The sequence below is a fragment of the Chlorocebus sabaeus genome, chromosome 8, assembly GCF_047675955.1.
Source record: "Chlorocebus sabaeus isolate Y175 chromosome 8, mChlSab1.0.hap1, whole genome shotgun sequence".
NCBI classification, from domain to species: domain Eukaryota; kingdom Metazoa; phylum Chordata; class Mammalia; order Primates; family Cercopithecidae; genus Chlorocebus; species Chlorocebus sabaeus.
Genome location: NC_132911.1, coordinates 19,747,728 through 19,772,535, shown reverse-complemented (window position 1 = coordinate 19,772,535; position 24,808 = coordinate 19,747,728). Strand labels below are relative to the sequence as shown.

At 49.1% G+C, this 24,808-nt stretch overlaps 1 protein-coding gene across 1 annotated transcript in view; it reads left to right on the top strand.

Annotated features, from left to right (window-relative positions):
• The first annotated feature begins 214 nt into the window (after positions 1-214).
• The window catches only part of LZTS1 (leucine zipper tumor suppressor 1), a 58,366-nt gene continuing 33,772 nt past the window's right edge, over positions 215-24,808 (top strand). Inside the window, exon 1 of the mRNA XM_007961816.3 lies at positions 215-440. The gene's annotated coding sequence lies outside the window, so the exon portion shown is untranslated. The remainder of the gene's footprint in view (positions 441-24,808) is intronic.

Here is a 24,808-nt window from a genome sequence, read left to right as displayed (position 1 = left end):
CAGAGAGACCGGACCGGGGACCCCGCGCAGGCCGCGGGCTCGAAGGAGCAGCGAGGTCGCCAGCAGCCCCAGCTGTCAGCCCGGAACAAAGGCCGCCGAGCGGCACAAACCAGGCTGCCGGCAGCTCGCTGCCAATCAGCGGCGCCGGCGCTGGCCCCGCCCCGCCCCGGCCCCGCCCCACCCCGCCCCGCCCCGCCCCGGCTCCGGGACCCGCGCAGAGGCCGGCGCGCCTGGAGCTGGCGGGTTGGCAGCGGCCGGGCTGGGAGGCCGAAAGTTTCTCTGCCCGCCTCGGCCGGCGAGTGGGAGCCGGGAGCTGCATCCCGCGCGGTGGGACCGGCCTGGCCCGCTCAGCAGCTCTGGAAAAAGAGAGACGGGAACACACCGGGAAACACTGGGGGGGAAAAAAAAAATCTCAAGTGCGCCCGAGGCGCAGGGGGCAGGTAAGATGCGGTGGCCGGGGGTCTCCCCGCCCCTGGAGGGTCTGCTGCCCTGGCTGCGGGGAAACTAGCTCCCCGCGCCGGGCTGGCCCGTCCGTGCGTCCGCGCGTCCGTCGGTCTTTGTCTGTGTCCGTGGCTGTCGAGGTGTCTTTGTCTCCGCGTGGAGCTGTCAGGGTCTCCCCTGTGCAGGGTGGGCGCCGCTGCTCCGGCCCGGCCCGGAGGAGGTGACTGACTGTGCGTCCGTCCTCCTGTCTTTGTCTCCGTGTCTCCTGCAGACGGGGCTCGTCTATTTCCAGCCCCGATGCTGATCCTGGCGGGGACGTCAGTGTTAGGTGACACTGGTGTCGGAGGTGAAGAAGTGGGACGTGGGGACGCGAGGCCGCAGGGGCAGGGGCCGCACGAAGAAGGTCCGGCGGTCGGGCCGGGCCGCTGAACTTCGCTGCCTGGAACTTTGCGGATAAGCTGTGTCCACGCCGGTGGGGAGGACACCGGTGCGATGCAGCGAGATATTTCAAAGGTTTCCCTCAAGGAATAAGTCATACGAAGGGAGGTGGTTAGAGAGGAAGGTGGTATATCGGAGTGTCTAAGTGGCTCCCTGGGGCTACAGGTTCCTGGGGTCGGTCCTGGGTGTGCAGTTCAGGAATTTAATCAAAGCACCACGCACACACATACAGAGCACCACGCTAACTTCACTTCTTCCACCGTCACCCTAGGCAGCCAGACCTCACCCCTCCACCCTGCCACAGGCTTTGCTCTGGCCGGAGAGGCTTCAGAGGTCGCAGCTTAGCAGCAACAGGCACCCCCGAGACACCACGGGCCAGGTGATGTTTCTCTTTCCTGCTCCAAGTGGAAAGGTTTGAACTGTGGAGCAAATGAGTGTTGTGCTCGCCCACGAGTATGTCAGGCCTGGGAAAGTGCTCCAGACTTGTTAGCTTCGGAGTCCTCAATTTCCCAGGAATAAGAAGTGCTTAGGGATCTGGCCTCCTAAAGCGTTTCCTGTCTGGCTTATTCCCTCCACGCCGTCCCGCTGCCATCAGTCTCTCTGCTCTCTGGTCCTGGGCGCTGGGAAACTACTGAGGAGGCACTGAGTTCTGGACCGTGCTGGGCAGGCGCTGCTCCTAATAAGGATCCCACACTCTGCTGGAAGTGCAGCCTAATAGGAGCGCTGGGAGCCCAGGAGCCCAGCCACAAAGAGATGAGCTATCTGCTTGGCAGTTCCTGCACCAAGACTCTGAGAAGAGTCTGCGAGCAAGAGGGTGTTTGTAACCTGAGCTTTCTCTAAGTTCAAAAACAATTTTCTGCAGGCATCCAGAGGGAGTATGGAGGTGTCTGAAGAGTGTGCGCATATGGGTATTAGAGATAGCGTTTACAGAGGGGAAAGGTGTTTATGTTTAAGAGTGGAATGGAACATAGTCTGTGGGTAGGAGTCTGCGGGCAGGGAGCATACAGGCTAATCAGGCGTGGCGTTACACCTTGTATTTATCCAGCGCTTTTCTTTGGAGGCGCTTTCTGCTCATCATAGACGTTATCTCATATGTTATCTCCTTTATCCTCACAACATAACTACCAGGTTGGTGCGGTGGGCTCTCTGTGCCTGCCAGTGAAGAAGCGGAGGCATCAGAAGGGAAAGGCATTCCCTGAGGTCCTACAGCTAATGGGAGGGAGCAACTGGGAGTCCTAGTAAGAGGTCCCAGCTGGGTGGATGTGAGTGTGTGGCGCTCGATCTGCTTAAGAAGAGAAGAAAACTAGTAGAAAAAGAAAGGGCATCTCTGTGGGTGTCTATATGCAAGCAAAAGGGAGGATGGGACATTTGATGTGCTGAAGATGGTGGTTATTTAACATTTATAGCAGCGACTGTGTGTTTCATGAAGTAAACCTGTCTCAGCAATTCAGCTTGTGCATTTGTTTGTCTGCAGGAAGTGCCCCCGACTGTGTGTGCCTGGGTCGATGTGGGACAGGGGTGCTATCATAGAAGGAGTGCTGCTGTGTGGGGTGTGCTGGGGAAAGCCAGTGCTTTGGGAGTGTGTGAGGGAAAGATGTGCCTTTCAGTTTTGAGAAGCCGTGGGTCAGCATGTATAGCAAAGCTATACATGGGCTCCAGACGTATATAAATGGCTTTCTAATCCTGAAAACTTATTTATATGCCTTGCGCTTATTCAACATTCATTTCATAAATATTCATTGGGTGCCTACCAAATGCAGGGCTCTGGGCTAGGCAGTGAGGCTAGGAAGATGAATAATGTAATGATGACAAACCTATATGGGTAAGCACCTTATAGACTAGTGTAATGGATAATAGCGTAACACTTAATACCAACCACTAAATACACTGTGTGCCTGGGACTTTTTATTCATTATCTCATTTAATTTTCACTGCAGCCCTGCAGGGTATGTATAATTATCAGATGAGGAGAGTTAGGTAATTTAGCCAGGCTACAAAACCGAGGGGCAGGGATTTGAGATCAGCTTAGTAAGGTTCTGGACCCTGGCTCTGTCCATGTTATTCTGTTACCTTTGAACATAGAAACACTGTTTCTTCTATGTAAAATATTCCTGCCTGGTCTCTCTACCTTCTCCACTTAACTGGCTCCCAATTTTTTTTTTTTTTTTTTTTTTTTTTTTGAGATGGAGTCTTGCTCAGTCACCCAGGCTGGAGTGAAGTGGTGCATTCTTGGCTCACTGCAACCTCCACCTGTCGGGTTCAAGCAATTCTCCTGCCTCAGCCTCCCAAGTAGCTGGGACTACAGGCGCCTGCCACCACACCCGGCTAATTTTTTGTATTTTTAATAGAGATGGGGTTTTGCCATGCTGCTCAAGCTGGTCTTGAACTCCTTACCTCAAGTGATCCATTGGCCTCAGCCTCCCAAAGTGTTGGGATTACAAGCATGAGCCACCACACCCAGCCCCATTGTGGGTTTTAACCGTAGGGATCAACTCCTCCAAGAAAGTTTCCCCTATTTTTTCCTTAATTCTGCGTCAGGTACCTCCCTCGGAGTCCCTACCATCATATCAGTATATTATAGCATTTACCCACTGGCTCCTGAGGACTCTGCAAAATTCCTAGAAGCAGAGATTGCGTCGTGAGTTCCGAGCTCAAAATATAGTGTTGGCTTTCTGTAGATACTATGAGTACGCCCTTAGTAAATGCTTGTTTAATAAGGTGAGGGGAAAGAGGAGAGCTCTCAGAGACCTTTGGCAGGAGCACTGTTCCCAACAGTAGATTTCTGCATGGCTGCCCTTTGCTAGAGTGGCCACTGACTTTCCTTCCTCTGTGACTGGGCCAGCTCCTTCAAGGCCTCTCCCTAGATGGGGCCATCTCAGGCTCCACCAACAGTTCGGGGAGCCTGAGGGAACCCTCGCCCCCACCTACTCTATCTCCAGGTAATCAACCCACAAACACAGTTGGAGAAGGGGATGTTCTAGGTGTGACCTAGACCTGGGGTTTTAAAATCCTGCACTTGGAGCCCCAGGGGCCAGATGGTTCCAGGGCAATGATGAGATGTTTCTGGGATTTTGCCAACAAAGAAGTATCCAACTGCCTGGGGAATCTTGAGGTGATTTACATATTAGCTCTTTGAGTTTGCTGTTGAATAGATCTTTGTGCTGCTACAGTTTGAAGCCTGAAGTGGACACTCCTAGACTTGCAGTGGAGAGAGTGAATTGCTACCATGTTTGGGGAGGTAATCTGGCCATGATTTCTCCAAGGCCACGGGGTCAGATGATTGTCCTCCCATGCCCTTTCCATCGCCCTGTTACTTCTCATATTGGAATTACAACCTGTGTTCTTGGGGGTCCACGGTAAGTTTTCCTTTTAAAGATCATTGATCACGTTTGAAAAACTCTGCATTTCACTATTTATTAAAGGTCTTATCCGTGTGAGGTGCCAGGGAGGGGGGAACAACAGCAAAAAAGACGAAATAAATAATGCTTTGAGACTAAAGTGTGTGATGACGGTTGGGAAGAAGAATTGGCACGCGTAAACAATAACAAGTAAGTTGAAAACTGGATTGCATTCGGTTGGTGCAAAAGTAATTGGTGGTTTTTGCAATCAAAATACTAACTTTGAATACAGCAGTTTCTCAGCAGGAGGCAGGTGAGCCGGAACCTTCCTTACCAGGGAGGAGGTAGCCGTGAACTGAACCTCGAAGTTGAACCTGAGGAGGGTAGGAAGGGAGTCAGCGAAGCAGAAGTCAAGTTCACGGCTCCAAGATGCAAGCTGAGAGCTGAGGAAACAGGGCCCTTTCTTCCAAGAACCCTAGCCAGAGCCTGTTGCCTCCTTATGCCAGGTTTGGCCAGCCACCCAGACCAAACAGAGGTGGTGCATAAGAAATGGGAGGTTTTCCACCTCTCACCTCTCACCACGGCCTCCAGCCAGTGTGCAGATTAGCCTCCAGATCCCCTCCTCTAAGGATTGGAGAAGTTGATGGGGATGTGTCAGCTACAATTGGGCATAGCTGGTGAGCTTACGGCTAGTTAGCTCCCTTTACCATTTGGCAAAGCCCACTGCGTTGCTGCAGTTTCCATCCTGTGTCTCTCCCACTGGTTTTTTGTTTGTTTCTTTATTTTTTAGAGACAAGATCTTGCTCTTTCTCTCAGGATGGAGTGCAGTGATGTGATCACGGCTCAGCTCACTGCAATCTTGACCTTCTAAGCTCAAGTGATCCCCAATCCTCCCTCCTCAGACTCCCAAGTAGCTGGGACCACAAGCGCATACCAGTACACTCGGCTGATTGTTTTTAATTTTTACAGAGATAGGGTCCCACTATGTCACTCAGGCTGGTCTTGAACTCCTGGCCTCAAGTGATCCTCCCACTTTGGCTTCCCAGTGTTGGGATTCTAGGTGTGAGCCACCGCACCCAGTAATTCAATTATTGTATTACCCAGTAATTCAAGCATGCTGAGGGCATTTGAATCTTGTTCACTTTTTCTGTGCTCTCTTCACCCCCCATCTTCCTTTTTTCTAAGTGCTTGTGATGCATATATGTTAAGTTCAATAAACAATAATCTAGAGCCTGGTGTGATGGCTCATGCCTATAATCCCAGCAATTTAGGAGGCCGAGGTGAGCCGATCACCAGAGGTCAGGAGTTCCAGACGAGCCTGGCCAACATGGCGAAACCCCATCTCTACTAAAAATACAAAAAATTAGCTGGGCATGGTGTTGCACACTTGTAGTCCCAGCTACCCAGGAGGCTGAGGCAGGAGAATCACTTGAACCCGGGAGGCGGAGGTTGCAGTGAGCCGAGATGGTGCCACTGCACTGCAGCCTGGACTGCAAAGTGAGACACTGTCTCAAAAGAAACAAACAAACAAACAAAAACCCACAGTAAGCTAGGATGTAGCTAGGATAATGGAATGTCTACTTGGGATTTGCTTTAAGGAATGACAATTTATCATATATCAGTTCTTTCTTTATAGTTTGTCAATTCGAAAGGTTTAGTCCACTCCACATTGAAATTCGAACAAATATTGCCTCCACAGAATTTGAATTAATGACATTTCATTGGAATACCAACCTTAATTGCATAATATATTTCAGAGAGAGCCTCACACTCTTGCTTCCTGCTGGACACTGACTTCCACCATCCCTAGACTTCCTTAATAATGATTTCAATAGCGCTTTTTACTTGTATAGGACTTTACACTATAAAAAGGGGAATAAAATTATTATTTTTATTATTTACACTTCACAACAACCCTGTGAGAAGATTCCTTTTGCCATTTGGCAGATGAGGAAACCCAGTGCACCTTTGAAAGCTGAAGGAAGACTGGGCATGGTAGCTCATGCTTATAATCCTAGCACTTTGGGAGACCGAGGCAGGCTTATCATTTGAGGTCAGGAGTTCAAGACCAGCCTGGCCACCACGATGAAGCCCTGTCTCTACTAAAAGTACAATAATTAGCCGTATGTGTTGCTGCATGCCTGTAGTTCCAGCTACTTGGGAGGCTGAGACAGGAGAATCTCTTGAACCGGGGAGGTGGAGTTTGCAGTGAGTGGAGATCATGCTGCTGCACTGTAGCCCGGGCGACAGAACAAGACTTTGTCTCAAAAATAAATAAATAAATAAAAGAAAGGTGAAGGAGTTTACGCAAGATTTTTAAGAGGAATGCTGAGATTTGAACACCAGCTGTTCTGATTCCCAATCTTGGACTATAACTACTAAGTCATTGCGGTTCACTAATTAAATGGATTTAGGCTCATCAAATTGTTGGTGTTTAATATGAAGGAAAAAGAGATTTTTAAAATTACAAGAATGCAGTTACTTTCATATTTATTGTAATTCAAGCATGCTGAGGGCATTTGAATCTTCTTCACTTTTTCTGTGCTCTCTTCACCCCCCATCTCCCTTTTCTCTAAGTGCTTGTGATGCATATATGTTAAGTTCAATAAACAATAAACTAGAGCCTGGTGTGATGGCTCATGCCTATAATCCCAGCAATTTAGGAGGCCGAGGTGAGCCGATCACTAGAGGTCAGGAGTTCCAGACGAGCCTGGCCAACATGGCGAAACCCCATCTCTACTAAAAATACAAAAAATTAGCTGGGCATGGTGTTGCACGCTTGTAGTCCCAGCTACCCAGGAGGCTGAGGCAGGAGAATCACTTGAACCCGGGAGGCGGAGGTTGCAGTGAGCCGAGATCGCGCCACTGCACTGCAGCCTGGACTGCAAAGTGAGACACTGTCTCAAAAGAAACAAACAAACAAACAAAAACCCACAATAAACTAGGATGTAGCTAGGGTAATGGAATGTCTACTTGGGATTTGCTTTAGGGAATGAAAATTATCATATATCAGTTCTTTCTTTATAGCTTATCTATTCAAAAGGTTTAGTCCACTCCACGTTGAAATTAGAACAAATATTGCCTCCACAGAATTTGAATTAACGACATTTCATTGGAATACCAACTTTAATTGCATAATATATTTCAGTGTTTCCACCTTGTCTGTGAGCAAGTTAGTTCTGAACTAAAATGGGATAGCAGTCTCTTCACTGGTAGCTCAACAGTGTGTGGAAACCAGACTTCAGGGGTAATCACACATGGAGGCTGCCCCCAGGTGAGAAGAGAATTGGATGGAGCGTCATGGGAAGGAGAAGAGTGAAGGGAGGCGGAAGATGGAGACAGAAGACAAGCAGAGAGGGAATGTGTGTGTTAGCTAACAGCTAAAGCTAATTGTTCTAATCAGTCCAGCAGAGAGGTGATTTTTCTTACTAAGTGACAGGCCAAATTGGTGTCTGAACAGATGTGATGTGGGTTGCATCCAGCACCTGGAACAAAGACAGCAAAGAGCTGCCTCACGGAGATGGCCAACAGAAGTGCTCCATGTCAGTTAATCATTGTGTGAGAAGATAGGGCTGCCTTCAGGCCAGTGCCAGAGCCCAGGCACACACACATGCACACACGCATGCACGCACACGCACATTCATCCTTTTCATTCATCCACTCTCATCGTCTCTCCCTCTGAGACATGCTTTCTTGTGATACCCAAACTCACAAGCCCATGTACATGACATGACACAAATCTTCAGAGACTCCCAAGATGTCAGGACCCAGGAGATCCACACCTCTGCCTACCTGTGGCATGGTCTGAGGTGAGCTCAGACAGCCCCTCCCTGATGCCATGCCCGGGGTAGTCTTTGGGCAGCCATGAGCCCATCAGAGTTACAGACACTGTGGGAAGAGGATGGACCAGTCTAGGTGAGACGTTCAGCCTGAGCGGGGTACAAGAACTGGGGCCCCTCAAGGAGGTTGAAAGTGGAGGTGAGATGGGGTTGGGAGTGGGCATTGTTCTCAAACCCTCCCATTCCTGTGCATGAATCTGACCTCACAGAATAACCTGTCGGGTGGTTGAGGCCATCCCTGCCCGAGGCACCAGGGCAGGGCCATGCACTTGGCTCCCTGACCTGTTGGCTTGGGGGGCATTTTCACTCTTCTTGCTGCTGCAAAGCCATTTGCTGCTAAATCACCCTCCTCTTGGCACCCTGGACTGCTAAATTGGTCTCAACTTGCTGTACTTCCACCCACCACCTTAGTCATTATTCGCTGGCAGCATTCAGAGAGTGGGTGTAAAGCAGCCGAACATTATATTCCTGCTGTAAAGAGAGAGAATTGAGTATAGACATGCAAGGAGAGGGGAGAGAGGGAAGGAGGGAAGACAGCATGAAGGAGGCAGGGAAACAAGGCCTGGGGTTTGCCAGTACCTTTCCCTGGTGACCCCAGTGACACTGGATTGGGGGGGCGTTATCGGTGAGTGAGTCCTGGCTCAGTGGGAGAAGACAAACGGGTCCACCTGCTACTGAGTGACTTCCCACCCCTGGTCTGGAGGCAGGAAAGGACGTTAGCCATGGGAGGAGAAGGGTTCTGCCCTCCGTGAACTCCCTGTTCCTTGAATTCTGCAGCGTACAACATACTTGTCACTCCCATTTGAGCACTTGTTCCCGTGTATTCGTATTTAGCTTTTTATCTCTATCCTCTCTCCCAGCATAGATTATAAGGCCCTTGAAAGAGAAAGTGTGTCCCGCATCTGATACATAGCACCAGGATCTGGGGATGGTCTAGGGCTCGGTCTCAAATGGCTGAGATGGATGGCACTAAGGCCCACAGTGCTTCTTTCTACCCAGCCACTTCACATCTCTCCTTGCCACTCAAGGGCTACAGAAATCGGAAAGCCAGGCAAGCAAAAGGAGACGGAATTGCAAGGGAAACTACAGGGCTTGGTCTGCAATGTCAGTGGGAAGCTCCAAGGAGGGAAAGGGTTACACTGCAGAACAGACCAGCCAGGAAAGCAGAAACTTAAGAGACCTGTGGTCCTCGTGCAGAAGGCTCGGGGTGATCTCCACCTGGCACACGGGCTCTACTGATAGCTCATCTAATGCCCAGTGCCCAGGCATGGTGCCGGGGCTAGCAGGAGGTAGGAAGCAGAATCGGTTCTCACATCAGGCAGCAGTGACAGCGTCAGGCAGGGCAGACTGACCTTGACAGGACGCTCTCAGAGTCACTGATAACATTTGTTTAGGCACCCAGAGAGAGGTTAGAAAGGGAACTCATGCCATCCTAAGCAGGCTTGGGACCTGTTGGGGCCCTCAACCCAGGCTCCTTGCCTCCCACACTCTGCTTGGGGGAGATAATAGGAAAACGCCAAGAACAGAAGCCTCCCCAGCTAGGGAGACGGGGACATATGGGGATGAGCCCTGAGGCTGCCCTTGACCTTCCAGAGAGGCACCCCCATGCCTGGTGTCTGTAGGTACCTGTGTGGGGTCTGCCCTTCCCTCTGTCTCCCATGGTCAATGGCAGCAGAGGTCCAAAAGGACAATCAGCACACTCAGAGTAGCTTCCCTTATTTATTGCAACCTTCAGACACTCCAGCTTCAGCTCTTCCCTGCTCCCCGCCACCGCAAAGGGCATTTCCTCAGTGCAAGGGGAGGAGGGAGGGAAGCATGGACTGAACGGCACTCACATCTTGAGGAGACAGCCTCCCCCTCCTTGCCTATCAAATTCCCCCAGCCCCAACGCCTCCCTGGCGCCAGCAGACAAACCACACTGCAGGCAGGTGGGGAAAACAAGAGGAGCCAGGCGGAGCCCCCAGCCTCCACCTGCACTGTAAAGCGAGCCAGCCCCTGAAGGAGGCCTGGGAAGGACTCCCCAGCTGCCTTCGGCTCCTCCCCTTGCCAGGCCCGCAGCTGGCCCCGCTCAAAGGCTCTGCAGCCGGCTGGTGGTTGGTGGGGCAGGTGTGGGCAGGATGTGTGTCTATTCCCAAGACAGGATTTCTTCATCTATCAAACTAGAAGCACCAGGCATTTGGCTTTCTCTGGGCTTCTACCAGTACCTCAGACATCTGTTGACTTAGAAACTTTTTCTTGATGTTGGACTTACTTCTATACTAGAGCCACAGACAGGACTTCCAACTCTAGGGTCCTAAGATTTGTCAGGACACAAAAGAGCCTGTGCTGAAAAAACTTCAGATACTCTACATGCAAACACAACTCTTCAGGGTTGAAAGGATGCTTAAAAACCACTCTATCCACATCCTCTCCCTGTCTGCCCTACACACACATATACAAGTACTCACTGCCAAGAACTTTTATTTCATACCCCAGGAACCCAGTTCTTTCCATTTTCTTTTTTCTTTTTCTTTCTTTTCATTTATTTATTTATTTATTTATTTATTTATTTATTTATTTATTTTGGCCTTTTGAGGCAGAGTCATGCTGTGTTGTCCAGGCTGGAGTGCATGGTGCAATCCCTGCTTGTTGCAGCCTCGAATTCCTAGACTCAAGTGGTCCTCCCACGTCAGCCTCTCAGGTAGCTGGGACCACAGGTGGGCATCACCATACCTGGCCCATTTTAAAATTTGTTTGTGGAGATGAGGTTTTGCTACATCACTCAGGCTGGTTTTGAACTCCTGGCTTCAAGAAATCTCCCTAGCTCAACCTCCCAAAGTGCTGGGATTATAGGTGTGAGCCACTGTCCCCCATCTCTTTCTATTTCAACTCCATCCTTTTAAAGTCACAGAAGGCTGGGTTCACGTCCAGCCCTGTGCTACACTCAGGAGCAAGATGAGCAACCACAGACCCTGCCACAACGAGTCACTTGTCCGGTATTGGGGGTGAGACAACACATCCAGAAAAACATCATTCTACACAACAGAATCAGCACCGAGTGTTCATGGAAGATACAGAGCTGGAGAAGAGCCCCGAGGGCTGCGTGTGATTTCCAGGCAGACGAAGTGGAGGGGTGGCCAAGATAGGGAAGAGCAGGTGGTGGGGAAAGAAACCTGTCTAGAAAGGCACGTTGGAGTCAGACTGAGGAGGCCCTTGCATACCCACCTTGCATATTCAGCTGGGGAGAGTGCATACTATTTGGTAGATAGCAGGGAACCACTGAAGTCAGAGGCAGAGGGGCAGCCTAGAGCAGACTCTGGTTCTAGAAAGTGAATCTAGCAATGGAATACAGAACAGATTCAAGGGTGGAGAGACTTCTTTCTAGAAATACCATTATTAGGATACCCATGTTCATCTCATATCTCCTAGTTGATAGCACAGGTTCCCAGAGACCTCTTGTAGCCGGGGAATATTTGGGGTGACCGAGGCTTCAAAGAGAGAGAAGTTCCTAATCCAAGGTCAAGATGTTGGGCCCAGGATTATTTATTTAATGGGACAGATGGATAATACCTCCTTGCTTTGGACCTGAACGAAATCACAGAGGGCTTTTGTTTTTTATATAGATGAAGACATAGAGGCCCAGAGAGGGGAAGGGACTTTCTCAGGGTCCCACGTCTGAGGGACAGGACAGAGCCAGGATCGATGGTTCACATCAGGGCTCTTTCTACTAACGTGCTGTGGGGCCGGTGGATGAGGACTGAAGAGCCAGCAGAATTCATCAGACCCTCAGACCTCAATGGTAGGCAGGTTTGCCCAGGGGCCATATGAGAACACAGCAATAGAGAGAGGCTTTCAATCTTGGTGGATTTTTCTCCTTACCCCAGTCAAAGGAGCCCCTGGACTTTCGCGACAGCTGATACAGCGCTCTGTATTTTTCCCACCACTCTTCTGTCTTGTTTCGCTGAGTGCTGGAGGCATCTTATTTCCGTCTGTTCCTCTGCCTTTTCTGTCCTAAGGGTTCTGTGACAGCAAAGGCTGTGCTGGTCACAGTTGCTAACAGTCGGTACTTTCAAAACTGAAAAGCAAGTTCTCTGCCTCTCTCATATGTGCACAGCTTAAGCCAAACCCAAACAAAACAGAAGGGTTGCTGGGTGCCAGTCAGCAGGGCTAGCCACCCATAGAGTGACACCATGTAGGGAGAGATTTCCAGACAGGAGGCAGATGTGTGTCCAAATGCCAGGTGGATGTCAGTGACAGGGCAGAAGAGGTGGGACATCCCTCAATCTCAGACACACTGGATGCCAGGGGTCCCTCTGCCTACAGCCATGAGACTCTCAGAACAGCATCTCCCACCTTCCTCTGGAAGATTCCTCAGCCTGGTACCTGCTCAGGCGTTTTCATCTTGCCTTCTAAAAATCCGGCGAGCCAAGGGAGCGGACAAAGCTGTAGCAGTGTCCCATGAGGTTTCCAGAGAGGGGACCCCTGGAGGCAGAGCCTTCCTCAGGAAGGCTTCCTCTGCCCATGTCAGCCTCCCCTGGTCTCCCAGAGGAGCTCACCCTCAGCCGGCTGGCAGTCTCAGAAGCAGGTGGAGAGAGCAGGTAAGTTCTAAAGACAAGGCATGAGGTTTTTCCTGTGAGCTGATCTTGAGGCCAAGTTTGGGAGTGGATGGTGGAAAAAAACATGATTTTGGGAATCAGATAGATCAGGGTTCCTATTCCTGGCTCAGCTACCTGTTAGCTGTGTGACATCAGGCAAGTCACTTAGCCTCTCTGAGCCTCAGTTTTCTCATGTGTAAAATGTGTTAGAAATAGATAATTGGTGCTGCAAAGAAAAGTCAGCACGGAGACAGACGATCTCTCAGCAAGGCAATCTTTACTTTCTGCAGAAAGGGTGCTCAATGGCAGATGGAACAATGGCGAGAGACATCCTGGCTCTGCTACCTGTTAACTGTGTGACATCAGGCAAGTCACTTGGCCTCTCTGAGCCTCAATTTTCTCATTTGTAAAATGTGTTGTGTCTCATATAGAATTTTTATGAAAATTACGTGGCCAGTAGAAGTGAAAGCACATGAAGCATAGTAGAAGCTCAGTTAATATTAGTCTCACCCTCTTCCCCTCAGTTCCGAAGGGAGGAAACCATGCATGCGACTGAGTTGCCTGTGCGGGAGGTTTATGAGTGCTTGGTAGAGGCAGGTGTCCAGGGGGTCAGGGAGGGACAACTTTAGAGTCAGGTGGTGCTGCCTGTGGAGCTACCCCTTTATCCTGTTATCTGCTTACTCTGGCAAAGGGAGATGGTTTAACTGGAAACATTATGGGAAGGAGTCATTTGTACCTAGATAACTCTGAATCTCCATCAATGTGGTCAATCTGACTACGTTAAAATAGATTGAAAGCCTATGAAGTTATGTAGAACAGGTGGCTGTGACACCATTCAGTGTCCTGAGGTCAGGACTCAGCGCTGAAAGTGGGTGTCGTGCTCAGATTGACTTACGCCAGATGTGCTGCAGGAGTAGGGGAGGTGAGGGGAGAAGGCTGGGAGGCCATCCAAGTCGGCTGGGCTTCTGTCCTCCCTCGGGAAGGACCCCACAATACCATCTCGAGCCCGTGCATGGGACGGACTTTAGGGGAGAGAGATTTCTCCCCACGGTCAGCGGCTGGACAGAAGTAGGGTTATTCTCCTTTCCTTTATTCCTTCCTCTTTCCTCCTTCCTCCTGCTTCAAAGCCAATGTCTTTCCCATCTGGATCATTTTCTGGATTATGTAGCACATAAGGTCAGGAAAGGGAGAGAAAGAAAAACAAATACAATGAAACTTCTCCTTAGTTCAGTTTATGGGGGTTGTACACGTGGGAGAGGACATAGATCCATCAGAGTCTCACATAGGAGAACGCAGAAGTCAAGTTAAATAGTCTAATTCTGCACTGGAAAATTGGAGAAATAGTTATTCTGCCTAAACGGCATCAAACTAGATGGGGGCAGCCTGGGTGGGCTGAGAAGAAGATGCTGGTGTTTTGGACACACATTCCCTACCAGGAATACATATACGAGTCCTCCTACGTGAAGCAGGCGTGCTGGCATTTAATGGTTTAATGTACCTTCCAGGAGAGCTCTGCATCGCCTTCCTTCTCCTCTTTGTCTTTTTCTTTCTTAAAGTGGAGGAAACTTTTCCCTGTTAATGCCGTGGCCCAGACAGTTGAGACACACAGCTACAGACAGTTGAGACACACAGCTATTAGGGCTCCGATCTGATGTTAAAACCTGCATCGTCAAAAGTCCAGTGATTTATCCATCCCCCCATCCAAGTCCTAAGCAGGCCCGACCCTGCTTAGTTTCCGAGATGAGATGACATCCGGCGTGTTCAGCGTGGTAGGGCCGTAGACGGTTTCTCCATCCTAACATGTTGGTATCTGCCGGGGAGAAGGCAGCGTCTCCACCAACACGGGGCTCGCATGGCTTGTAGGAATGCCTAGGAGAGGGGGTGCTGCGTTTGTTATTTGTGCCAGTTCAGTTGAGAGCTGTGTGGTTCTAGGACCAGGAGTGCTCCAGGAGATATCAAAGAGCTGCCTGGAACCGGAGGAGCCGTGGGACTTCCCCTCAGGCAGTCTCGGCCCTCCCCCTCGAAATTACGCCGTGGTGGGAACCTCCCACCTATGGGATTGAGACACCGAGTTCAAAGGGCTGCCCTCTGCACAGTCCCAGGAACAGCTATTAAACTCCCACTTGACCTTGCTTTGGGGAGTCGGCAGCTGATGAGAGATGGGGAACTTGTTAAACTCAGGCAGCCTGGAATTAGGCCTCACTCGCCTTGGCATAAAATGCTTTCAGGGAAGCCTGCCAAGAGTTGAAATCATGGTGCTGCGATAGGGTCCCTGCTTAATAAGCCTCCACCCGGGAGGGTCTTAGGGAGGTCCCAGGACAGAAGACAAGAGGAAGTGGCAACGCAAACCCAGAGCCCTCCCTGCTTTCCTGCCAGCAGCTGAGAACTGTGCTCCATTGCCTGACCCTGGGGCAGCTGAGGGACCAGGAGGTGGGTGGGGATCTACTGGCAGCTGCCAGTTGTGGATGTGGTTTAATTGCAGTGCTGGTCTCGGGGTCTTGCCCAGACCCGAGCTTCTGAGGGGGCAGGACAGAACTCCGCAGGAGGAGGTAGCAGGAGCCTGGCTCACTTCTCCTAAGGATCAGGGAGGGCTCAGCCTTTGCAGGCAAATCTGTTTCCATACCCAATGATAGAAGGATGCCTCCAGAGGGGAGGGTCTGTCCTCAGGAAATGTTTCATCTGTTGGTTAGATTGGTGACTTCCAAGCACTTTAAGAGCAATTCCCGCAAACAATCGATACGTGATTACGAATCTGTTTTGCTAAATCTAATCTCTAAAGCCCCCAAATGGCATTGTTGTGAGTTCTTTAGATAAGGAGCCAGAAGAAATAGAGCCCAGGGCCCTGCGAAGTTGGAGACAAATGTAAAAAGCGTTTGAGTCCCAGCAATCCCACTGTGTCTTAAGTCACCAAGTCCCATATGTCTAAAAAAAAAAAAAAAAAAAAAAAAAAACAACCAGCTGCTATTTTTAAGCTCTTAATTATATCTTCTTTTACAAATAAGATTTTAGTCAATACTTACCAAAACCCTATGAGGTGGATACTACCTGTAGCTCCAGTTTACAGACAAGGAAATGGAAGTAGTGGCCCAAGACTTGGGGGAAGAGGATTAAATGAAGGGATTGCCTGAACCCAGAGGGAAGGGTTGGAAGACACAGGGGAGGCAGAGGAGGGGAGGGCTGGAGGGCTGGAGACAGTTGGGGTGAGTTCTAGAGGAGCAGGGGAGCTGTGGGGAGAGGGGTGCCAGGGGCCCCAGTGGTGGGAGAGCCATGTATTCGATGCCTCTGTGTGTATTGCTGGACTACTGTTGACTACAACCTAGTAGTAGGTTCAAAACCTAGGTTTGAAGCCGGGTACTGCCACTGGCCAGATATAAAACCTGAGGCATCATTTTTTTGCATCCATCAGATAGGGTAGTAACAGTGCCCCCCCTCAGTGTTGGGGTGAGGCATACACCAGATCATGTGTGTGTCATACGTAGTCCCGTACCTAGTGCACAGGACACACACAGTGAATGGAAGCCCGAGACAAAGTGTCCTCCCCCACTGGACTGGGCACTGCTGTTTCCACTTGGGCATCGCCTCTGGCCAGAGGTGATGGCGGGGGAGGGAGGCTGTCTCTAGGCAGCCTCTCCCGAGCAGTGGCCACCCCCTTCCTGAGACGTGGGACGCTGGCAGTCAGCCTTTGCAGAGGCTCCTGACAACATCCAGGTCTTGATTCTGCAGGGAGGCGGTAATTTCAGAATCTCCCAGCTGTGTGGGGGAGGGAGGGAGACAGTGGGAAGACAAGCTCTGCTTGGCTGAGCTGACAACACCAGGAAAGCTTCACTCCTCTTTGAGAAGGAGAAGGAGCTTGTAAGGCTGAGACGGAGCGGGAGTCAGGATTGCACGTGGGGCAGAGAGAGGCAGGAGGTGGGGGCTGGGCAGATCCACAGTTGGGATTCACCACCCCCAGCAAAGGAGTAGAGGACCCCACCCTCTGCTTGGGGATGGCCCATCTGCAGGTGGGCTGGCCTAGGGGAGGGGAAGAAGCCAGGCGGCATTTTTTTTTTTTTTTTGGCTGGAGTGCAGTGGCGCAATTAGCTCACTGCAACCTCCACCTCCCAAGCTCAGGCAATTCTCCTGCCTCAGCCTCCCAAGTAGCTAGGATTACAGGCATGTGCCACCATGCTCGGCTAATTTTGTATTTTTAGTAGAGTTGGGGTTGCACCAACCATGTTGATCAGGCTGATCTCGAACTCCTGATTTCAGGTGATCCACCCGCCTCATCCTCCCAAAGTGCTGGAATTACAGGCATGAGCCACCATGCCTGGGCCCGGGCAGCAGCATTCTTTCTCCCCTTCACTCACTCTTCTCCCTCTGGACTGAGTTCTGGGAGCATTGCTGTGGTCTCCCTGTCCTGGAGACGGCTCAGATTCTGCAGAGGAGCAAGGCAGGGTCAACAGCCAGGGCAAGCTCACAGACCCTCTCTAGAGCCAGGAAGGGAAAGAGAGTAGAGGGTGAGAGTGAAAGAAGAATGAGGTGGGCAAGAGCTTACATTTCACTCTCACCTTTTACTTCTTGCTGAGCATCCACTGAGCAGCAGTGTCCAGCTCTGTGCTGGCAGCAAACATATGGGAGTTTAGAGTCCCTGCCTTCTGGGGCACGAAGCTCCAGTGAGGAGCTGGGCCCCGTGAAAGGGTGGACAGTACTCCATATAAGTCAGGAGATAGTGTTTAGGAACTCACACAGCATGGGCTTGAATTCTCGCTCTGTCTCTCATTTCCAAGTGACTGGCACTGAACACCTTTCTTGTCCTCTCTGAGACATGTTTCCTGATTGGTAAATTGGGCAGAAAGAACCACCTTGTAGGATTATTGTGATAATCTTTTAAAATCCATGTATTGAAGTATAATATTCATACAGAGGTATGCACAAACCATAGGTGAACAACTAGACAAGTTTGCAAATTTTTCATATAAATAGAAGCCTAGTCAAGAGATAGAACATTAAAAGTACCCCCAGAAACTCCTTGTCTTCCTCTGCTAATCCCTACTACTCCCCATCCTGACACCATAATTTTTACCTCTTTTTAAACTTACTGAATGGAATTGCACAGAACATGTCATTTGTGAAACTGGTCCATGTTGTGATTGTAGCAGCAATGCTGTCATTCGTGCCCCTTGCTCCCTGGGATTCACTCTACACATGAATCCCAGCCCATTCATTCTACGGTGCATAGGCATTTAGTTCTCCAGACATTCTGAGTTTGGGACTCTTACTCACAAAACTGTTAGGTCTTTAATTGAACACATGTGGCCATTTCTGCCAGGTGTACATCTACGAGTGGAATTGCTGGACTTATATTCAACTTGGATAGACACAGCCAAACATTTTCATAGCGTGGCTGAGCATGTCTGCACTCCCTCCAGTAGTGTATGAGAGTTTCACCTGCTTCACATCCTCACCAGCACTTGGTATTATGAGACTTTTTCATTTTGCCATTGAATGGTGGCCTAGTGGTAGGTATTTAATTATGATTTTAATTTACATTTTCCTAATCAGTACTCACAGTGAGTACCTTTTTATATATTTTTGTCGATTAGCATGTCCTATTTTATGAAGTGCCTGTTCAAATCTTTTGCTCATTTTAAATTTGGTTTCTGTTTTTCTATTAGAGATGTACGAGAATTGTTTTCTATATTCTGATAATGAGTTCTTTGTCAGGTGTGTGTGTTGTAGATATATCCTATTCTATGGCATGCCTTTTCATTCCAAGTGGAGACCTTTGATGAAGAGAAATTCTTAATTTATTACTATTTTTCCTCTAGAATAATGCTTTTTTAATGACCTGGCCAAGAAATTTTTGCCTATCCAAAGGTCAAGAAGATATTATCCTTGGTTTTCTTCTAGAAGCTTTAGGGCGTTACCTTTTGCATTTATATCTACACTCATCTGGAAATGTTCATGTGTGGTAGGAAGTAGGAATCAATATTTACTTTTTCCTAAATGGACACTAGTTGACGCAGCAGCATTTTTTTTTTTTCTCACTGCCCCGCCATGTCTCTTTTTTCATAAATCAAGTGATCTGATGTATTTGGGTTTGTTTCTGAATTCTATTTGGTTCCATTGGTCAATTTATTTACCTGTATCAATACCACATTGTTTTAGTTACCATTAAGTCTTGCTGTCTGTTGACTTACACCCTCCAGCTTAGTTCTTTACCAAATGATCTTGGTTGTTCTTGCCCCTTTGTACTTTAATGTCTAAGCTGCTAGGATGTTGATTGTGATTGTATTGTCACTAGGTCAATGTGTATAAAATGTAAATCTTTAGATTATCAAGTCTGTGAACCATGAACCTGGCAGATCTCTGCATTAATATAGATTTTACTTAATTTATCACAATAATACGTTAGAGTTTTCAGGGTAGAGGTCCTACCCCACTTTGGTTATATTCATTCCCAAGCATACACATTTTGTAAATTATATGTTTTTCAATATCTTTTTTGATTTATTTGTTGCGAGTATATGGAAGTTCAGTTGGTTTTTGTATATTAATTTATTGTGAGAAGTAAATGAGATTATGGGTAAGCCCCAGAGACATAGTGGGGCTCACTAACTCGTATCTACACTTGGAAGAACTGAGGCAGGTCAGTCCTAAAGGATATGGTCGGTGAAGGAAGGCATCAAGGTGTGGAAGTTGGTGAGCTCACAAGGGCAGGATTTTCATGATGATTGAAAGGAGGGAGAATCTCTCCAGAGGGAAACAATGGGAGAACCACAAGAAAGCCATCTTGCAGAGACTTGAATGGATGGGAATGTTGGTACTGCACTGTAGAGTTTGTAAAGCGCTTTGCATCCCTTGTATCATTGATCCTCACTGTGTGCCTATGAGGTCACCAGCTGTGAGCTCTTTATGTCATTTTCAGAGATAAGGAACTGGGCTCAGAGGGTAAAGAGGCTTGGCCAAGTTCTCCCCATGAGGAAGTAGTTGTAAGATCAGTTTCGATCACAGACTTTTCATTTCACCACTTAATGAAGAGGTTTTCTAAGACTCTCAGATGGGAGCATGACTCTTGATGAGATAGGCTATGGAAGCAGGAAAAGGTTATCAGGCAGATGAGTGACCCAAGTGCTGAAATCTGTGTTTAGAATGACCTTTGTGTAGAATGGGTTGGAGGCAGAAGAGGTAAGCCAGCCGCCTTGGAGGTTGTCATTACATGCTAGGCATGAGATGTTGCAGGCCCCAAGGTAGGGAGCAGAGAGGGTGAAAACGAGCAAATGCAGAGCTGAGAACCACAGAGCGTGGCCTGGTACCCCGAGGTCAGGTCTACAGGTATCCATGGACAATGTACATGTATGAGTGAAGCACACTCCCTTGGGCTTTGGTTCTCAACTCCCTCTCCATTTAAAAAAAAAAAAAAAAAAAAAGTGAAATGTGCATGCCTTTACCCTCTCTAAATCCTGTGATTAAAACAAAAACAAACACTAAGCTCCTTCTTTCTCATCCCCTGCTCTGATGGCTGCGGGCTCCCAGCTCTTATTCCACACTGATCTGGTTATCTTCAGAAGGGTAGCTGTGCTCTGGTCTCCCAGAAATGGTCCGCCTTGGTCTGTGCTCATCCTGTTAGCCCAGTCCTTCATCCAGTGACTCCCTTTTAAATGGCCCTGGCATGGCCCGTGCTTTCTCAACATGAGGCTGAACTTGCTGGTGGGCATTTGCCAACAATCCTTTCTCTCTTCTCAAAGTGTGTTTGTTTGCTGATCCAGCCAGAGTCTCTCAGTTGGAAAGAGCGGTTATGAAGCTGCCCAAGGGGAGATGATGAAAGGAAGCCCCAGAGAGAATGACTCACTCAAGACCACACAACTAGTCAATGGCCCAGCAGAGCAAGTTCAAGTCCAAGATGCCTGACCTCCCATCCATTGTCATTTCTACTCCACCATCAGGAAAGAGGGGTTGGGGCATCTATTGCTTGGGCAACCCTGAAATTTCCTATATTCAGTTGGTTTTGCCTCTGGTAGAAGCCTGATTTGCTGACTTGGAAGATTTCCATTGATCCTAGGCCTGAAGGAATGGAGAGGCCTGGATTTGGGCAGGCAGGATGTTGTAGCTGTTCAGGCCAGATGTGCAGTGGCCACAGCTGGTTAGTCTCTCCTCTGTGACCTGAAGTTGCAGCCAGAAGACCCTGAGTCCCTCCATCCTGCACTCCAGCCAAGCTGACATCTCAGCAGTGTGTCTCACACTCTCTCCTTGCTGGTAGGAGCTGCTACTCCGCATAACTCATATTCCCTCCTCTAGAATGGACCATCTGTCTTCCCAGAACAACCAGGTGTGGAGGAAGAACTGAAGTAGAAACGGGCTGTCTGCTTGGAAATGGCTCTCCGTGTAAACTGCTGAAATTGCATCCCTCTCCAGGTTTCTAGAACAGACTCCAGTCTGTTCTGGCTGCTATAAAAAAAATACCATGAACGAGGTAGCACATAGGCAGCAGAAATGTATTGCTCACAGTTCTGGAGGCTGAGAAGTCCAAGATCAAGGTGCCAGCAGATTCAGTGTCTGGTGAGGGCCCACTTTCTGGTTCATAGCAGGTGCCTTCTTGCTGTCTTCAGATGGTAGAAGGGCCAAGGTAGTTCTCTGAGGACACTCATTCCGTTTATGAGGGCTCTACCCTCATGACCTAATCACCTCCCAAAGGCCCTACCTCCTAATACCATCACATAGGTCACTGGGTTTTGACATATGCATCTTGGGGGGACACAAACATTCAGACCACAGTGAGCTACAGAACATCCCTTTCCCATGAGACAGTTCCAGAACACCTCTGAGCATCCATGAAATGTCTTCTTTTCAGTCCTGACCAGTGAAGCCACTGGGGAGATCACTGGGTGGGGATACCTCCTCCAGAGCTCTACTCAGGCCCAGTCAGGCTCCATCCCACTTCCGAGCCCCCAGGGATGCTCCATGGTGCCTAAGGATGGAAGAGAAAGTGTCCTATTCTATTCTATTCTATTCTATTCTATTCTATTCTATTCTATTCTATTCTATTCTATTCAAAGAATTCTATTCTTGAAATATCCAGTGGGGCCAACATGTATGAGTATCTACTACTATATGCTAGATATCATCAGACAACTCCCATGTGCTATCACATCCTCTCATCTTTAAAACCTCAAGGTGGTGTAAAGATCAGTGATTTTTAACTGAGAAAGATTTTGCCCCCTACCCACCCACCTAAGGAATGTTTGGCAACATCTAGAGACATTTTTAAAGGTTACCACCGGTGGAAGAGGGGAGTGAGTGCAACTGGCACATAGTATGTAGGGGCTAGGGATGCTGCTAAAAGTCCTACCACACACAGGACAGCCCCTTACAACAGGGAATTACCTAATCTTTGTCAATAATGCCAAGGTGGAGAAGCCCAAGCACAACTTAAACGCAAAAGGAAAAACTGCAGTTCAAAGCAATTAGGTAGCAGTTCTTACAGCCAGTCAAGAAGGAGCCACATTGCAGTCCTCATCTGTTTGACCTTAGAGCCTGTGCTTCTTTGGTTACCAAATGCTCCTGGTGCTCAGAAGCAACTGCCCGCAGGTCATATCTGTCATATCTGTGAGATAACGCATTCTATTGTTTTCCACATGGCCAGCAAACACCATTCTGCATCTGCCAGATCAGAGGCCCAACAGGCTCAGAGAGCAGCTGCTCAGAGGCAAGCCTTTCCCACCAGTGCTCTGGAGGGCTACAGAGGCATGAGCCGCCGCCTCTTCCTCCCTGAAACTTGAAGTCTCTAATGAGTCGTTATGATATGTGCACATGAAGGGCCTTGTAAGTGCCAGTGAGGGTATTGCCAAGAATCCCATGGCTGTCAAAGGACTGTGGACCCTCGTAGTGACTAGGGAAGGCCCTCTTCATGGAAAGACAGAACTAAAGTGAATCTTGGAAGGCCTGGTGGGGGGATTGCAGTATTCAGAGGAGAAGTTCAGGTCCTAACATCGGAGAGAAAGGAGCCTGTTCCCGAAGGTCGGGGGTGGCCAGGAGCTATACTTTGGGGGGCTGGTAGCAGACTCAACTATAATGATCGCTCCATCCTTCCACCAACTCTTTTCTCTCTTATCTCCTGTATTAGTCTATTTTTTTTTTTTTCATTGCTATAAAGGTATATACCTGAGACTGGGTAATTTATACAGAAGAGAGGTTTATTTGGCTCACAATTCTGCTGGTTATACAGGCATGGCCCCAGCATCTGCTCGGCTCTGGTGAGGCCTCAGGAAGCTTTTATCCATTGTGCAAGGCGAAGGGGGAACAGACATATCACATGGTAAGAGAGGGAACAACAGAGAGAGGAGGAGGTGCCAGCTTCTTTTCAATGACCAGCTCTTGTGCAAACAAATTCAGCAAGAACTCACTCACAACTGTAAGGAGGGCACTCAGGCCGGGCGCGGTGGCTCAAGCCTGTAATCCCAGCACTTTGGGAGGCCGAGACGGGCGGATCACGAGGTCAAGAGATCGAGACCATCCTGGTTAACACGGTGAAACCCCGTCTCTACTAAAAAATACAAAAAACTAGCCGGGCGAGGTGGCGGGCGCCTGTAGTCCCAGCTACTCGGGAGGCTGAGGCCGGAGAATGGCGTGAACCCGGGAGGCGGAGCTTGCAGTGAGCTGAGATCCGGCCACTGCACTCCAGCCTGGGCAACAGAGCTACACTCCGCCTCAAAAAAAAAAAAAAAAAAAGGAGGGCACTCAGCCATTTTTTTTTTTTCTTTTTTTGAGACAGAGTTTCGCTCTTATTGCCCAGGCTGGAGTGCAATGGCGTGATCTCAGCTTACTGCAACTTCCGCCTCAGGTACAAGCAATTCTCCTGCCTCAGGCTCCCCAGTAGCTGGGATTACAGGTGCCCACCACAACACCCAGCTAATTTTTTTTTTTTTTTTTTGTAATTATAGTAGAGACTGGGTTTCACCATGTTGGCCAGGCTGGTCTTGAACTCCTGACCTCAGGTGATCCACCTGCCTCGGCCTCCCAAAGTGCTGGGATTACAGGCGTGAGCCACTGTCCCCAGCCCCATTGGCATTTTTGGAATAAAAGATGGTAATACATTGTCGCCTCACCTCCACTCTTAGAGATCAAATTTCAACATGAGATTTGGAAGGGACAAACATCCAAATGATATCCTCTCCCATCTCACAATCTTACCCTAATCCTGCTTCTGTAATGATTTTCTTCAACATCTCGTTAACCATTACGTTACAAAATATTGAGTAGACACCGTCTTTGCTGAGTAGCTCAGGGAGAACAACTGTTCTTGCTGCCATTGCAACCACCCAGGCCCTGGGCAATGATTTGAAAGAATATGTAAGCAAAGTGTGAGCTGCACATCATAGGCATAGACCTGGCTGGTTAGAGAAGAATTCCGCCTAGAGAGGAGGTAGAAGGTGAGTCTGGTAGGTACTTGTGAGCGTTTTTTAGAGAGCCTTGAATGCCAGGCTAATGTCCAGGTGGAAGGTAGGGAGTGCAGCTCCCAGAACTAGCTGGATCTAGGGAGGAAGGATGGGAGGAGGAGAGCTGTGTCCGTCTGGAGTGATGTCGCTGACAGTGCTTTAAGGAAGGGAACTATTAAGACCACCCGGCCCCTTCCTCCCTCCCTGCTCTGCCGTGCCCACCAATTCTCCTGGTACTTCTCGAAATAACATTAGCGCAATCGACTCCCCCGCTATTAAATGGGAAAGCAGTTCCGCATTCAGGCGGTGCTGCTTTTTATTTCAAGTGTCCTCACTGCTAATGGGACATGGGGTCTGAACACATGTGCACGCGCCTCTGTGCATGTGGCAGTGGGAGGAATTATCCCCATGAATGTCAATGAATGGGCAGGGACAATGAGGTACAGTGAATGAGCAAGTTGTAAGGGGGCCTTTCACAGAGGCCTGAATGACAAGTGAACTCTGAGGAAGACTGCCAGCAGGAACACGAGCCACATCCAGAGAATGAGAGAGGACTGTTACGCCTGACAAAGCCAGGCTGCGGGAAGAGCCAAAGTCCTTCCAATTAGCACTATTACTGGGCAGATGAAAGCAGAAGGAAGGGTGCACCCTTATTGTGAGCTACTCTAAGAAAATCAGGGCCGAGTCTTCGAAAGAAAGAACTGAGCAAAGGAGGGAAATCCAGCGTCATCTGGCGTTGGGGTGGTGCCTAAGGGAATAAGAGC